The following is a 13,941-nucleotide window of genomic DNA, read 5'->3' on the forward strand; positions in this document are numbered from 1 at the left end:
TGTCCCCGTAGCAATACATTCTAGTTCTAATGTGTACCACTATGTTTATGTTGTCCCCGTAGCAATACATTCTAGTTCTAATGTGTACCACTATGTTTATGTTGTCCCCGTGGCAATACATTCTAGTTCTAATGTGTACCACTATGTTTATGTTGTCCCCGTGGCAATACATTCTAGTTCTAATGTGTACCACTATGTTTATGTTGTCCCCGTAGCAATACATTCTAGTTCCAATGTGTACCACTATGTTTATGTTGTCCCCGTAGCAATACATTCTAGTTCTAATGTGTACCACTATGTTTATGTTGTCCCCGTAGCAATACATTCTAGTTCCAATGTGTACCACTATGTTTATGTTGTCCCCGTAGCAATACATTCTAGTTCTAATGTGTACCACTATGTTTATGTTGTCCCCGTAGCAATACATTCTAGTTCTAATGTGTACCACTATGTTTATGTTGTCCCCGTAGCAATACATTCTAGTTCTAATGTGTACCACCATGTTTATGTTGTCCCCGTAGCAATACATTCTAGTTCTAATGTGTACCACTATGTTTATGTTGTCCCCGTAGCAATACATTCTAGTTCTAATGTGTACCACTATGTTTATGTTGTCCCCGTAGCAATACATTCTAGTTCTAATGTGTACCACTATGTTTATGTTGTCCCCGTAGCAATACATTCTAGTTCTAATGTGTACCACTATGTTTATGTTGTCCCCGTAGCAATACATTCTAGTTCTAATGTGTACCACTATGTTTATGTTGTCCCCGTAGCAATACATTCTAGTTCCAATGTGTACCACTATGTTTATGTTGTCCCCGTAGCAATACATTCTAGTTCTAATGTGTACCACTATGTTTATGTTGTCCCCGTAGCAATACATTCTAGTTCTAATGTGTACCACTATGTTTATGTTGTCCCCGTAGCAATACATTCTAGTTCTAATGTGTACCACTATGTTTATGTTGTCCCCGTAGCAATACATTCTAGTTCTAATGTGTACCACTATGTTTATGTTGTCCCCGTAGCAATACATTCTAGTTCTAATGTGTACCACCATGTTTATGTTGTCCCCGTAGCAATACATTCTAGTTCTAATGTGTACCACCATGTTTATGTTGTCCCCGTAGCAATACATTCTAGTTCTAATGTGTACCACTATGTTTATGTTGTCCCCGTAGCAATACATTCTAGTTCTAATGTGTACCACCATGTTTATGTTGTCCCCGTAGCAATACATTCTAGTTCTAATGTGTACCACCATGTTTATGTTGTCCCCGTAGCAATACATTCTAGTTCTAATGTGTACCACCATGTTTATGTTGTCCCCGTAGCAATACATTCTAGTTCTAATGTGTACCACTATGTTTATGTTGTCCCCGTGGCAATACATTCTAGTTCTAATGTGTACCACTATGTTTATGTTGTCCCCGTAGCAATACATTCTAGTTCCAATGTGTACCACTATGTTTATGTTGTCCCCGTAGCAATACATTCTAGTTCTAATGTGTACCACTATGTTTATGTTGTCCCCGTAGCAATACATTCTAGTTCTAATGTGTACCACTATGTTTATGTTGTCCCCGTAGCAATACATTCTAGTTCTAATGTGTACCACTATGTTTATGTTGTCCCCGTAGCAATACATTCTAGTTCTAATGTGTACCACTATGTTTATGTTGTCCCCGTAGCAATACATTCTAGTTCTAATGTGTACCACCATGTTTATGTTGTCCCCGTAGCAATACATTCTAGTTCTAATGTGTACCACTATGTTTATGTTGTCCCCGTAGCAATACATTCTAGTTCTAATGTGTACCACTATGTTTATGTTGTCCCCGTAGCAATACATTCTAGTTCTAATGTGTACCACTATGTTTATGTTGTCCCCGTAGCAATACATTCTAGTTCTAATGTGTACCACTATGTTTATGTTGTCCCCGTAGCAATACATTCTAGTTCTAATGTGTACCACTATGTTTATGTTGTCCCCGTAGCAATACATTCTAGTTCTAATGTGTACCACTATGTTTATGTTGTCCCCGTAGCAATACATTCTAGTTCTAATGTGTACCACTATGTTTATGTTGTCCCCGTAGCAATACATTCTAGTTCTAATGTGTACCACTATGTTTATGTTGTCCCCGTAGCAATACATTCTAGTTCTAATGTGTACCACTATGTTTATGTTGTCCCCGTAGCAATACATTCTAGTTCTAATGTGTACCACTATGTTTATGTTGTCCCCGTAGCAATACATTCTAGTTCTAATGTGTACCACTATGTTTATGTTGTCCCCGTGGCAATACATTCTAGTTCTAATGTGTACCACTATGTTTATGTTGTCCCCGTAGCAATACATTCTAGTTCCAATGTGTACCACTATGTTTATGTTGTCCCCGTAGCAATACATTCTAGTTCTAATGTGTACCACTATGTTTATGTTGTCCCCGTAGCAATACATTCTAGTTCCAATGTGTACCACTATGTTTATGTTGTCCCCGTAGCAATACATTCTAGTTCCAATGTGTACCACTATATTGATGTTGTCCCCGTAGCAATACATGTCCTCCAAGAACTCAGACCATGATTATCTGTTGGACCTGATCCACAGTATGATGGAGTATGACGTGTCCAGGAGGGTCACACCGGAGGAGACCATCTGGCACCCATTCTTCCATTCCATAAGGAAGGAGGGGAAAAAGTGACCCTGAAGATCACAGCACACACTAGCAGGGTTGGGGTCAATTCCATTTCAATTCAGAAAGTATCCCCAATTTCAAATGTTCTTCATTGAAATAGCATTGTACTTCCCAACCCTGCCCACCACTCTACATGTATCTACTCCAAGGGGGATTTCTATAGACTGCATCAGTCTGCTGTCTCATATTATTACATCTGCCCAATTTACAGACACATTGAGTTCACCTGCCCGTATCCTAAGCATTTATTTGGTATTTTGGTCATTTAGCAGACACTCTTATCCAGAGGAACTTACAGTAGTGAGACCATACATTTTCATACTGGTCCCCCGTGGGAATGAAGCCCACAACCCTGGCATTGTAAGTGCCATGCTCTACCAACTGAGCTAAGTTGAAGACAACTTGACTCCCGTTGATCCCTGTTGATTTGTGATTACAACCCGGGCATTGTAAGTGCCATGCTCTACCAACTGAGCTAAGTTGAAGACAACTTGACTCCCGTTGATCCCTGTTGATTTGTGAATACAACCCTGGCATTGTAAGTGCCATGCTCTACCAACTGAGCTAAGTTGAAGACAACTTGACTCCCGTTGATCCCTGTTGATTTGTGAATACAACCCTGGCATTGTAAGTGCCATGCTCTACCAACTGAGCTAAGTTGAAGACAACTTGACTCCCGTTGATCCCTGTTGATTTGTGAATACAACCCGGGCATTGTAAGTGCCATGCTCTACCAACTGAGCTAAGTTGAAGACAACTTGACTCCCGTTGATCCCTGTTGATTTGTGATTACAACCCTGGCATTGTAAGTGCCATGCTCTACCAACTGAGCTAAGTTGAAGACAACTTGACTCCTGTTGATCCCTGTTGATTTGTGATTACAACCCGGGCATTGTAAGTGCCATGCTCTACCAACTGAGCTAAGTTGAAGACAACTTGACTCCCGTTGATCCCTGTTGATTTGTGATTACAACCCTGGCATTGTAAGTGCCATGCTCTACCAACTGAGCTAAGTTGAAGACAACTTGACTCCCGTTGATCCCTGTTGATTTGTGATTACAACCCTGGCATTGTAAGTGCCATGCTCTACCAACTGAGCTAAGTTGAAGACAACTTGACTCCCGTTGATCCCTGTTGATTTGTGAATACAACCCGGGCATTGTAAGTGCCATGCTCTACCAACTGAGCTAAGTTGAAGACAACTTGACTCCCGTTGATCCCTGTTGATTTGTGATTACAACCCGAGCATTGTAAGTGCCATGCTCTACCAACTGAGCTAAGTTGAAGACAACTTGACTCCCGTTGATCCCTGTTGATTTGTGAATACAATTATCTAGCATGTTTTGTCCATTTTCAATGTGTTTCTTCACAACAAATGAACACTTTCTTTACTTCAGGTTAATGGGTTAGCTTTTAGAATATTGTCAGCCACATTGACGTTAATGGGGAAAAAACTATTGCTCATAAAAGTTGTTGTTATTTATTGATAGACATTTGTTGGTAGTTTAAAGTCAGTAGGATAAACAGTGATGGGAATGTGTTCTGTTGGTCTGCTTGTAGTAGCCCTAGTCATCCAGTTGAGGGCAATGTAACGCCCCATTAATAGATTCCAGTTGATGCAATACAACGCCCCATGAATAAATTCCAGTTGAGGGAAATACAACCCCCCATGAATAGATTCCAGTTGAGGGCAATACAACCCCCCATGAATACATTGCCTTCAGAAAGTTTTCACACCCCTTGACTTGTTCCTCATGTTGTTGTGTTACAGCCTGAATTTAACATGTATTACATTTAGATTTATCCAGAATACAAAGTGTTAAACTTGAGGCACATCCAATAAAACACATTACTGAGTAACACTCTCCATATTTTCAAGCACAGTGGTATCTGTATACTTGTAATTGTTAAGGACCGGGGAGTTTTCAGGATAAAAATAAACCGAATGGAGTTAAACACAGGCAAAATCCTAAAGGAAATCCTGGTTCAGTCAGCTTTCCATCAGACACTAGGAGATGAATTCACCTTGCAGCGTGACAACCTAAAACACAAGGCCACTTCCACACTGGAGTTGCTTACTAAGAAGCCGGTGAATGTTCCTGAGTGGCCGAGTTACAGTTTTGACTTAAATCTACTTGAAAATCTACTTTTTTGAAAAGAATAACGGACAAATGTTGCACAATCCAGCACAGGAGGCTGCCGAAACGTAGCTGATGGAATGGTATCAACCACATGGAAAACATGTGTTTGATGTATTTGATTCCATTCCACCTATTCCACTCCAGTCATTACCACAAGCCCATTCTCCCCAATTAAGGTCCCACCAACCTCCTGTGCTGGAAAGCTCTTAGAGCAGGGTGCCAAACTCATTCCATGGAGGGCCTAGTGTCTGCGGGTTTTTGTTTTTTCCTTTCAATTAAGACCTAGACAGGTGAGGGGAGTTCTTTACTAATTAGTGACCTTAATTCATCATTGAGTTACAAAGGAGGAGTGAAAACCAGCAGACACCCGGCCCTCCATGGAATTAGTTTGACACGTGTCTTTGGCTGCGTTTAGACAGGCAGCCAAATTTCGTATATTTTTTTTTCAATCATTGTGGTTTTGACCAATCAACTCTGAAAAAGTTCTGATGTAAAAAAAAATCTGATGTGATTGGTCAAAAGAATTGGGCTGCATGTGTAAACACAGAAATTCTCACAGCTGTAATCGCTGCCAAAGGTGCTTCTACAAATTCTTGACTCAGGGGTGTGAATACTTATGTAAATGAGACATTTCTGTATTTCATTGTCATTACATTTGAAAAAATGTCCAAAAACATGTTTTCACTTTGTCATTATGGGGTATTGTATGTAGATGCATGAGAATAAAATCTATTTAATACATTGTGAATTCCGGCTGTAACCCCCCAAAAATGTATTGATGATATTGGATGTATTGGTGATAGATTGAGAGTATGGTTGAGGCGGTATGGCTGAGGAGCCCACGGTGGATCAACGCATCCGTTTTTATTTTGACAAGGGATTAACCCAGCCAGAAATTGAATTATGTCTGTCAGCTATAGATGGCTTCCAGTTTTGGCTCCAATACAATCAAATTTCAAAGACATGTAAATGTGTGGTTGAACTACTATTTTGAATTGATTGAATGTGGAATGTCAACACTGAGGTCTGTGGTTGCAGACTACCAATTAAATGTTAACCAACGTTGACCAAACTACCAATAAAAGTTGATTTGAATCTCTTTAATAGTTGTAACAGGGATGTTGGCTTGTGAATCGCAGCAAAAACACAAACAACAATTAACAAATAGTAAAGAAAAAGGAAACTAGTAAAAACAGGTGAAGTGTTGTGGATTCTAAAATACTCCAACATTTCATAAAGGCTACAGGCTAATTAGTCATTATACCCACAAATGGTGGGCAAAATGTTGTAGAAGGACAGCTCCGCCATTCATCTCACTGACTAGACACACTGTGTCATGTGCAGTTTATTTGGAATTTGTATTTCCTTATTTTGTCCTTATTTGTCTTTTATTTCTGGGGTTTTGATGAGAAGGCCCCGGCCTGTACATTAGCACCTGGCCACAGATGTGCACTAATCAAAAGTCTTAGATCTGTGTGGAGTCTTGTTGCCTTTGGTCCACTATGACACTGCTGTCAATGTATCACCAATACCTCCACTCTTATTTATAGAGTTTACCTCATGATCTCGACAAAAAACACCTTTTGTTATGTTGTGATCACGAGATAAATAAATCACAACATAAGGAGGGAATAATTGTTTTATTCACATGCCCTCTCTGGCTTTCTGTAGATTTTGAAATAGGAGATGTCGTTTTTGTTGGAACGCCCTTTTGAATAAATAACATTGAGTGCTAGTCCCCTTTCATGGTTATGAAGTGATAAGAATTTCATATTTCAATTATTTTCTCAAAGTACACAACACTGAAATGTATTGTGTATTATGTCAAATGTTTATGTCTAAAATCAATTCATGTTTTCACTTAGGCTATTGTTTTTTTTATGGCACATTAATTGGGTAAGAATAAGAGTTTAAATACTAAATATGTATTCACCAGAGAGATGTATTCTTAGGAAGACTCATTTTATTGAATGGACTTCAGGAAGTGATAAAGAACGATTTAAAGGGTATTTGGCATCATGTCTGTGACTGGTCCAAATCGCGTGAGCGCATCCGTAGCCTACACAAGTCCTCGTGCAGCTGTTGTTGCACGCTGTTGCGTCCCTTCTTGTATCCACAGTTGCGCAGAGATTAAACATTCATTCTTGTGATGGCTCCGCTACAGTAACAAACTGGGATTACAACAATCGAAATATTTCTATTTGGAAATTTGACATACAGGAAAATAGCCTATAATTCATTAACGGATTTTTTTGCAGTTTGCACGAATCATTTTACTGCAGATGCCAGGATGGGATCCCCCGCAAAATCTGACGAAAAGACCATGGACTCAATCAACTACAACAGCCACAAATCCAATTTTTCGCATTGTTTAGGCGGGCTGCCAACCGCATTTTGCGTCATTTTGTCGGTGTGTTCTATGGCATTTTGTTTTTTGGTAAACTTCAGGACAGCTCACCTGGAGTACAGAGTGCAGACTTTGGAGATGGAGAGAATGTCCCCGATCCCTTCGGATGAGAATGGAACGGTACCTGGTCTTCAGGATATCATTGAAAAACTAGTGCACGAGGTGAGGTTGACGTTAAAGTGTAACACGATTTAATGAACCTCTTTCAGACAGTGATGCAAGATCAGATGCCATATTTTGAAAGGATTATCTCTCACGTTAGAATGAGCATACATTAAGGTTGCCTATTTCATCACAACATTGTAGCCGATCACCATTTATCATGTAGGAACATGGTCTAATTAATCTAGTTTAACTACTCATTTGACACCTCAATTCAGACTGATTCGGTAATTTGGAGTCCAATTTGACATCCGTTAAAAAACGATTGTCATGTACTACCACTAAAGAACAATTAGCATGCACGATGGGCTACACTTACAGTGGGATTGACACCCTTGATAAATATTAGCAAAACAGACTGTATAAAAAAATATACAAATATCCTGAGCTGTATTGTATGCTCCCAAAAAGTGGGAAATTATATTTTATACAAAATCTGAAGAACATAGGTACTTTCCGCAGGTGCGGGAGTTGTAGGCAAACTCATAGAAAACCGCACACTGCTGCTCATGCTCCCAGGTGTCAACGTTATTAATAACAACGTTTCGACCCTTAAGCCTGATGAACGAACACCTAAGGGTGGAAAGGTTGTTAAAAATAAAATCACCTGGGAGCATTGAAGCGTTTAATTGAAGTGGAAACAATGTTGATTCAGACAGTTTTTGACAAGTGGGGAGCCTTTTTCTAAAATGTTGTATGAGTTGGAGAACACATTGGGAGGGATCTTAGACCATTCCTCCATACAGAATCCCTCCAGATTCAATTTTCATGTCATCTGACCGGAGCACCAGTTCCAATCCAAGTGCCAATGCTGTTTAGTAAACTCCAGGTATTTACATTCATCTCAAGGGGCTCCCTAGTGGTGAAGCAGTCTAAGGCACTGCATCTCAGTGCTAGAAGTATCACTAAAGACCCTGGTTCTATCACAACTGGCTGTGATTGGGAGTCCCGTAGGGTGTTTACATTTTTGTGATGAAATTAAAATAGAGCTCTTTGGCCACGTACACCATTGAGGGGTTTGACGTCAAAATGAGAATGCACGAGCAGAACAGAGCCCCATACTTACTGTAAAATATGTTGGTGGATTAATGATGTTATGGGGCTATTTTGCTTCCACTGGTCCTGGGGCAATTTGTTAAGGTCAACGGCATCATGAACTTGACCCATTACCTGGACATTTTAGCCCAAAAACTGGTTGTCTCTGCATGGAGATTGAAACTTGGCCTCAGGTGGATCTTCCAGCAAAACAATAACCCCAAGCACACATCAAAATATACAAACAAATCACCATTTTGTAATGGCCATCTCAGTCTCTGGACTTGAAACCTATTGAAAACCTGTGGTTTGATGTGAAGAGTGTAGAACATAAGTGCAGACGAATGATATCAAGGATCTGGAAGGATTCTGTGTGGAGGAATGGTCTACGATCCCTCCCAATGGGTTCTCCAACTCATAAAACATTTTAGGAAAAAGCCCAGTGCCTTGATCCTCACAAGGTGATGCGTTGAAAGGTATTGAAAACAGCTGTGTCAATCATTTTGACACCTACCTTTAAATAAAATAAAAACAATACTACTTGTTGAACAAAATCTCTTTCTCTGAGCAATTCTATTAGTATAAAATAATCTATTTTAATTTTTATTTTTGCGTACAATATAGTTTAGTATTTTAATTATTTATTTTAAACAGTCATTTTTGCTCATCTTTATCAAGGGTGTCAATAATTTTAGGCCCCACTGTACATCTAACATCTCACATTATTCACTGTGGCTCTTGTTGTACCCTTTCAGAGACTGACCAAAGCACTGCCCAAACTTCGCGCTGCCAGGGATGTCATTCAAGAGTGCTCCTGTCCTCCAGGTATGTCCCCTGCCCTATGAAAGGCTTCTATGCCCAGGTTTATGGAAGGAATTGAGAATATTCAATATCCAGGGCCTGTTACCTCAGTCCCATGTTACCTCAGTCCCATGTTCCCTCAGCCCCATGTTCCCTCAGTCCCATGTTCCCTCAGCCCCATGTTCCCTCAGTCCCATGTTCCCTCAGCCCCATGTTCCCTCAGCCCCATGTTCCCTCAGTCCCATGTTCCCTCAGCCCCATGTTCCCTCAGTTCCATGTTCCCTCAGCCCTATGTTCCCTCAGTACCATGTTCCCTCAGCCCCATGTCACCCTCAGCCCCATGTTCCCTAAGTACCATGTTCCCTCAGCCCCATGTTCCCTCAGTCCCATGTTCCCTCAGCCCCATGTTCCCTCAGTCCCATGTTCCCTCAGCCCCATGTTCCCTCAGTACCATGTTCCCTCAGCCCCATGTTCCCTCAGCCCTATGTTCCCTCAGTCCCATGTTCCCTCAGCCCCATGTTCCCTTAGACCCATGTTCCCTCAGCCCTATGTTCCCTCAGTCCCATGTTCCCTCAGCCCCATGTTCCCTTAGCCCTATGTTCCCTCAGTCCCATGTTCCCTCAGCCCTATGTTCCCTCAGCCCCATGTTCCCTCAGCCCTATGTTCCCTCAGTTCCATGTTCCCCCAGCCCTATGTTCCCTCATGACCCACGGAACCTTCCTCTAACACCGCCTGGTATAGAGGTTCTGGATAGCAGGGAGTTCAGCCCCAATGATGTACAGGGCTGTGCGCACTACCCTCTGTATTGCCATGCGGTCGAATGCAGAGCAGTTGCCATACCAAGCGGTGATGCAGCCAGTCAAGATGCTCTTAATGGTGCAGCTGTAGAACTTTTAGAGCATCTGGGGGCTGAGGTAACATGGGGCTGAGGGAACATGGGTCTAAGGGAACATGGGGCTGAGGGAACATGGGGCTAAGGGAACATGGGGCTGAGGGAACATGGGGCTAAGGGAACATGGGGCTAAGGAAACATAGGGCCCTGGCAATCTATGTTTAGGGAACATAGACACAGTCCCACATAGGCTAACAATGGGGAGTTCTCCCCATAGTTATCTGTTGTACCTATGTAGTTTCCCTCCTTAAAATGAAATTCTTAAAAAACTGCCTATATACAGCCTATAAATAACAACCTATAAGAAGATTTATAGAAAATCTCAAGGACAGACAGTAACAAATGTGTACGCTGTTGCGAACATGTATTTATATTTTTTTACCTTTATTTAACTAGGCAAGTCAGTTAAGAACAAATGTTCAATTACAGCCTAGGAACAGTGGGTTAACTGCCTTGTTCAGGTGCAGAATGACACATTTGTACCTTGCCAGCTCAGGGATTTGAACTTGCATCCTTTACAGTTATTAGCCCAACGCTCTAACCACTAGGCTACCCTGCCACCATTATTTGATAATGCAATGTAACTGAATTTCGAGAATTAAAACGATATTCAAAATTCCAAAAGTTGGTCCAACTGTCTGTCTCTGGTTCTCACTGCAGCCCTATTTGTTCAGTCTCATCTCAATGTTTTGGTCTCCCTGGTAACGTACTGTATGCCATCATTCTCTCTAACAGTCCTGCCCCATTACCTACTGTATATTTGGTGAATCCTATATTTGGAGAATCAGTGCAGTCTTGCGATCAGTGCTCACTGCTCATCATGTGTTGAGAATAGTAGAACAGTGACATTATAGGCCAACTGACACTGTGGTCAAGGCCACAAGTTGAATAATTTCATAGATTTTATACAGCAAGAAGCCCTCACATGTGGAAGTTATAAAAAGGAAAATGTGGTTTTCAGGTGCACAGAGACTGTTTGACAGCCTGGGTTTACTGAGCAAGCTCGGCCATAGAACATTAAGATTTATAACCGTCTGTTGAATGACAGCGGAGAAGACAGGGTATTCTTAACCTTGTATGAAAAATACACACTTTTCTCTCATCTTTTATTTTTTTTCCCGAAACATAGTGCTTCGCTTGAAACGAGAATGACAGGTATCCTACAGAATAATCCGAAGTACAGTACGTGTCTCATCATTGCTTTGAAGCATAATGTCTGTCTCTATGTGATTTCACAGCATCATAGCTCACCTTTAAATTGTGGTGCCGCAGGTAGCCTAGTGTTTAGAGTGTTGGGCAAGTAACAAGAAGGTTGTTAGATCAAATCCCTGAGCTGACAAGATACAAATCTGTCGTTCTGCCTCTGAACACGGCAGTTAACCCACTGTTCCTAGACCATCGTTGTAATCAGCATTTTTTCTTAATGAACTAATTTGGCTAGTTAAATGAAGGTTAAAAAATATAAAATGGAGGAATATTAATAATTCCTCCCTCCATTGTACAGCCTCTGCAACATGGGGCAAGTTTAGTTCATTGGCATTGCCAACATTCAGAGGTGGAATGGTTTCATTTCAGTGGGACCTGCCTGAAGGTAGATGACCTAAGTTCAACCCCTCATTGGGAACTGAAAGGATAAATCTTGTGCAACCTCATGACCATTGGTTTGAAGAGCATTGGCCTCCCAATTAAGAGGTTAGACCCAAATGGAAGACAGAATTCTGGACTGAGAGGCCGGAGGTCTTAGGACTCACAAAAGGATCTATTTGGCCATAGCTAGGTTGGCCTCAGGAAAACACTTAAAAGGGCAGACAAAGGATGGAGATGGCGAGAGAACATGAACTAATGACGCCAACAAAGCCTGTTAATGGCCTCCTGTCTATGCTAGCTGCACACTCAAATGTCAATTGGTTCGATTTTCATTGACAGGCCGTGCTTGTGCGTTGGTTCTTTGCATCTTAAGGAATTAGCACTTTGTTGTGAAGGAAGGAAGGCTCCATTGTTGGTATAACAGACAGGCTTTGTAACCCTCCATCCTGAGAGAGGGACACTGGTTAACTTGCGTCCGTTCAGATTAAAGTTTGTTCTGGTTTATGATAAACTTTAGTTAAAGCTCAAAACACCGGTGGGATTGTCAAACGCTTGCCTGCCGACAGTACTTAGCACCTCTGAACAGGGTGTCGGCAGTCAATCTCTTTTGTGTTCACACAGCAAAGACCTTGGAAGTCATCAGCCACTCAGCCTTGTTAAAACACTCCAAACCAGAAGGTGGCAGTAGCTTTATTTAGCAATGCATAGCCGTGCATATTGCTTATGGTCTAGATCCCACGCTATCTGTGCTAATTTTTATATTTTGTAGAAAGCCCTTGTTGATACTATCCAGGTGGCCACAGCTAGATAATTACCTAGCAAGATGACAAAGAAACTATTTAATTCCTTCTCTATAATCCCATACTGCCAGTGCCAGCCCATAGCCAAATATTTAGCTAGCTAGCTAACGTTAACATATTTACTAGCTAGCACAACATAGCTAGCTAGCTAAGGACACTGCACTCGGCAGCTAACACAGGCAGCCGTTTCATGGAAACTAGCTAATCCATTGTGATTTAATTATAATGTCAATACTAGCTACAGTGGTTAGCTAGCTTGGGGAAAGTATTTAGTGTTGTGTGCATTGTGTCTGTGCACTTAGCTAGCTACCATCCCAAGTGTCACTGGCTCATCTGTGGATGTATGAAGAAAATGCCCTATTTAAAAAAAAAATGGCTCAAAGTTAAGTTGTTGGCTACTGACGAACATTGCAATTCTACAAGTAGAATTGGTATGTTTGTTGCTACCAGGTCGACACACAGCAGGTACCGCTTTTGTTCTAGCAAGAAAAGGAACGGCCTCCCACTGTGATAAGTACCTACAGGCAGTCTATTGGCAGTGAGATTCTCGCTGTGTTTCATGCTTTACAGTATGTAAACCCGGTTCTCTGAAGGAGATGAGGGCGACATCTCACTATGGGATAAGCCCTTGTGTAGGTCCTTTGCTGAAGCCTTTTTCATCTATCAGCTGAACCTTCTCCTTTCTTTCAGTACCACAGAGCATATTTAACTCCGGTCCACGATGCAGGTGGGCCTTTACTCTTCATCACTGAATCTTTTCACCTATGGAACTGTGGGAAAAGCTAGTCTCTGTACAAATGTTGACATTGTGCATCTCTCAAAGAGACATTGTAATATTTCAATAGACAACTTCTCGTGGGGCTTGAAGAGGAGGCCTCACATTAACTGCTGTTTTCTTTGGTGCTGGTTTGTGACGGAGTAAACAGGCAAATGGCTCTGGAACAAGACTGTCTTACTCTTACTGATATACCTTTGGGTAGATCATGTAATTTATGCATAATAAGTGTGTGTATTATCTAGCTAGCGCCTAAAGGAATTTGGTTTGATGTACTCAAACCTCAGACCACTATGTCAAATGCCACTTGTGCACTGTTAGAACTAAACAAAAAACAAAGCCTTTTTCAGTGGATGGTTTATTGCCTATAATACTTCACATATCACCTAGGCAGTACATGTACAGTATACAATGTGTTTATTACTCTATCGTAATATTTATTTACAGAATACTCTATCATAATATTTATTTACAGAATACTCTATCGTAATCTTTATTTACAGAATACTCTATCGTAATCTTTATTTACAGAATACTCTATCGTAATATTTATTTACAGAATACTCTATCATAATATTTATTTACAGAATACGCTATCATGATATTTATTTACAGAATACTCTATCATGATATTTA

The 13,941-nt window shown here is 41.0% G+C and overlaps 1 protein-coding gene across 6 annotated transcripts in view; it reads left to right on the top strand.

The window, feature by feature from the left end:
- Window positions 1–6,872: 6,872 nt before the first annotated feature.
- LOC110510209 (uncharacterized) overlaps window positions 6,873–13,941 on the top strand; it is a 98,060-nt gene continuing 90,991 nt past the window's right edge. For all 6 annotated transcript variants that reach the window (XM_090226516.1, XM_090226514.1, XM_090226515.1 and 3 more), the window contains exons 1-2: window positions 6,873–7,415; window positions 9,206–9,275. The gene's annotated coding sequence lies outside the window, so the exon portion shown is untranslated. The remainder of the gene's footprint in view (window positions 7,416–9,205; window positions 9,276–13,941) is intronic.

Source organism: Oncorhynchus mykiss, chromosome 29 (genome assembly GCF_057628025.1).
Source record: "Oncorhynchus mykiss isolate SJ-2025 chromosome 29, ASM5762802v1, whole genome shotgun sequence".
In the NCBI taxonomy this organism is placed as follows: Eukaryota; Metazoa; Chordata; class Actinopteri; order Salmoniformes; family Salmonidae; genus Oncorhynchus; species Oncorhynchus mykiss.